Here is a 4416-nt window from a genome sequence, read left to right as displayed (position 1 = left end):
CTGTCTGAATGGTCAAACAATTAGCAACTCCAAATCTCGTCTAATAAATGCTCTGCCCTGCACATTGGCAATAAAAATCAGAACACCAAATAAAGTTGGACGGAAACGATCTCGTAGATGACCCTCACTCTCCCAAGGACCTCATCTCAAATGATCTAAGTCCCAGAGCTCACGGTAACAGCATTGACAAAAAGGCATTAGAGTTGTTAATCTAATTTTGCGAAGCTTCTTCTCCGGCAACATCGTACTGCAAACCAGGGCATACAAAACCTTTGCCAGACCAATTCTCGAATACAGCTCATCTGCTTGGAATCCACGCTGTATCTCTGATATTAATACGATCGAGCAGGTCCAGAGGTATTTCACAAGAAGAGTCCTCCACTCCTCTGCTCACAGTAGAATCCCTTATGCCACCAGGCTCGAAATTTTGGGCTTGGACAACCTGGAACTACACCGATTAAGGTCTGACCTAAGCCTAGTACACAAAATTGTCTGCTATAACGTCCTACCTGTCAATGGCTACTTCAGCTTCAACCACAATAATACACGGGCAAACAATAGATACAAACTCAAGGTTAACCGCTCCGAACTCCATTGCAGAAAATACGACTTCAGCCACAGAGTGGTCAACGCCTGGAATGCTCTACCTGACTCCGTTGTTACATCCTCAAACCCCCCACAGCTTCAATCTCAAACTGTCCACCATGGACCTCACCCCTTTCCTAAGAGGTCTTTAAGGGGCGTGCATAAGCGCACCAACGTTCCTACCATCCCTGTTCTACTGTCCCCAATTATTTGTATTCAGCCGAGGTGGCGCAGTGGTTAGAGTGCAGTACTGCAGGCCACTTCAGCTGACTGCTATCTGCAGTTCTGCGGTTCAAATCTCACTGGCTCAAGGTTGACTCAGCCTTCCATCCTTCCGAGGTGGGTGAAATGAGGACCCAGACTGTGGGGGCGATATGCTGACTCTGTAAACCGCTTAGAGAGGGCTGAAAGCCCTATGAAGCGGTATATAAGTCTAACTGCTATTGCTATTCATTACTTTCATTCATTTCCATGTTTATATTTATACCTGCTATCTTGTACATGGTTGACGAACTAATAAATACAAATAATGCAAGTCTAGTTGCCTTTTGGAAAAGCACCTTTGGGTGTAATTTTTATTCGAAGCCCCAAACTCACCGTATCCACCATAGCTAGGCATATTGTGCTCAGCCATGGTTAACCACAATGGCTTGCAAACCACAGTGGCTGGATTCAGACCACGTACTAAACCCAACCAATATCTATTCCTGGCTTACCTTCAGCTGACTGTTATCTGCAGTTCAGCGGTTCTAATCTTACCGGCTCAAGGTTGACTCAGCCTTCCATCCTTCCGAGGTGGGTAAAATGAGGACCCAGACTGTGGAGGCGATATGCTGACTCTGTAAACCGCTTAGAGAGGGCTGAAAGCCCTATGAAGCGGTATATAAATCTAACTGCTATTGCTAACTGCTATTGCTATTTCCGTAGGCAATTTTGAGAAGCGTGGATTTCAACTCCCCAAATTCCCAGCCTTTTCTTCCCTTCCTGTCTTTTTTGTTTTTTGTTTTGTTTTTTGGCTTCACTTTTTAACCTTTTCCCCTTCAGAATTTCCTCCTTCCCCTGTTTTGTAGTTATTTAGTATTTTAATTTTTCTTGAAATTTAATCAAAGTGGCATTTAAAAATAAACAAAGAGGAATTAAACCCGATTGGCCGCAAAACTGCTTGGTTCTGAGATCCTGGCGCCCCCTTGTGGTGCAATGGCACATTTTTTTACAGACCTGATTTGTATGGCCCCACCCCCTGCTGCCCCTCCCCCACATCTGATATCTCCCTGCCCACAAAGCAGATTTGTCCATGGCTCTAAGTGTATAGAGGTTGGTGAATACGCTCTAATTGACTGGAATTCACGGCATGCTGCTGTAAACCATAGTTTTTTGCATTAAAAAACATGCCACGCTAAGCTAAAGTCCAACCTGGGATCGCCTTGTTGTGCTGATGAAATGTGATTTATCAAGGTGGCAATTGTGCATTTGATGGTCAAAAGCTGCTTATTGTTAGAAACCTGCTGATGGGGTATTGCCATAATTTCCATAATTCTCTGTCTCCACACAAGTGGAGCTGCCTTTTGCAAAGCCCAAATTTCTACACAATGCAAGATGGTGCCTTCAGAATGTTTCTAGAGCCACTTAATGTCTGTTTGAAAAATGAGGATGTTTTCTTTGGTCTAAGCAACCATTCATGTAGACTGAGGCTCCTGTCTGCAAAACGGGAGGGGGGGGGGATTGGGATTCAAACTATGGCAGAACTATCCACCAGCATTTTCCAGTATGGAAAATGATCACAGTGTGAGGATTGAATGGAATCTATATGCTGCCGAAGGATGCAGTGGCTCAGTGGCTAAGACGCTGAGCTTGTTGATCAGAAAGGTTGGAGGTTCGATGGTTCGAATCCCTAGCGCTGCATAACAGAGTGAGCTCCCGGGACTTGTCCCAGCTTCTGCCAACCTAGCAGTTCGAAAGCAGGTAAAAAAAAAATCCAAGTAGAAAAATAGGGACCACCTTTGGTGGGAAGGTAACAGCGTTCTGTGTGCCTTTGGCGTTGAATCATGCCGGCCACATGACCACGGAGACGTCTTTGGACAGCGCTGGCTCTTCGGCTTTGAAACGGAGATGAGCACCGCCCCCTAGAGTCGGGAACGACTGGCACATATGTGCGAGAGGAACTTTTACTGTTACCTTTTATGTTAGCCAACCAACCATGGTTAAAACATGTCCTGGTTGAATCAGAATGGTCCTTCCACAATGGAGTCAGAAGAACAGACCTCTTCTGAAGATTTTTAAAAATATAAAAGTACAAATGAACAAATTAAAAAAAAAACCAAGTGCTGTCATTTCTCACACTTTTTCAGCAGCAGAAATAAAATTAATTCCCTTGGTGTGCATCAGCTATTTCAATACATACCACCAGAGGGCGAGCTTACATTGCTTCCCTAACGTAGAAACTCAAAAGTATAGATAATGTTATAATCCAGGTTCCTATGGAAAACACGTTGTGCAAAGAGAGGAAGGCAATGTCTCCTTAAAGTAAATGAGAAATTAAAGGAATCCTAAGAGATATGCTGAGTGAAGCATCTGAAAATAAAGCAGAAGGAAAGAAGATTTAAAGTGATGCTGAGTTGGCAAAGTGGAATAGGGTATTAAGAAACTTTTCAAAATACAATGAGCAAAAGGCATCGGATGGGAGATGAATAAAACTATCCAGAATTGTTTTAAATGAGTAGAATCAAAGGGGATGCAAAAACATGTCTGCGTGAAAGCAAATTACTCTTTGGAATGTAGGATTTATTTGAGAATTTATTTTTCTTATTTCACAGATACAGCAAGATAAAAAGAGAGAATTACATAAACACAGAAAGGTGTACGTTTATAAGATGTATCTATTTTAAATATTATATGGATTTTCAGATATACCAGCTCTTCTTTTAAATCACCATCTTTTAACAACCCCATAACCCTTGCAGGATAGAATAGAATGGAGTGGAATGGAAAATAGAATGGAATGGAATAGAGAATAGAGAATGGAATGGAATTGTATAGAATAGAGAATAGAATGGAATAGAATAGAGAATGGAATGGAATAGAATAGAATAGAGAATAGAATGGAATGGAATAGAGAATAGAGAATGGAATGGAATAGAATAGAGAATGGAATGGAATAGAATAGAATGGAGAATAGAATGGAATGGAATAGAGAATGGAATGAAATGGAATAGAATAGAGAATGGAATAGAATAGAATAGAATAGAGAATAGAATGGAATGGAATAGAGAATAGAGAATGGAATAGAATAGAATAGAATAGAATAGAATGGAATAGAGAATAGAGAATGGAATGAAATGGAATAGAATAGAGAATGGAATGGAATAGAATAGAATAGAATGGGGAATAGAATAGAATGGAATAGAATAGAGAATGGAATGGAATAGAATAGAGAATGGAATGGAATAGAATAGAATAGAGAATAGAATGGAATAGAATAGAGAATGGAATGGAATAGAATAGAGAATGGAATGGAATAGAATAGAATAGAGAATAGAATGGAATGGAATGGAAAGGAATAGAGAATAGAGACTAGAGAATGGAATAGAATAAAAATAGAATTCTTTATTGGCCAAGTGTGATTGGACACACAAGGAATTTGTCTTTGGTGCAGATGCTCTCTGTCTACATAAAAAGACAAGATACATTCATCAAGAATCATAAGGGACAACACTTAATGATAGTCAGAGGGTACGCATAAGCAATTGGGAAAGTCTTGGCAACTGAATGGAGCTGAGAGTTTGTTGGCCGGATGCCCTTCCTGTCGCCAATGCGGAGTTACATTCAGTAGAC

The sequence above is a fragment of the Thamnophis sirtalis genome, unplaced genomic scaffold (assembly GCF_051295495.1).
Source record: "Thamnophis sirtalis isolate CommonGarterSnake01/CBP01778 unplaced genomic scaffold, rThaSir2_p1.2 scaffold_14, whole genome shotgun sequence".
Lineage (NCBI taxonomy): Eukaryota > Metazoa > Chordata > Lepidosauria > Squamata > Natricidae > Thamnophis > Thamnophis sirtalis.
The sequence above is the reverse complement of the archived record's forward strand: the minus strand, read 5'-3'. Positions refer to the sequence as shown.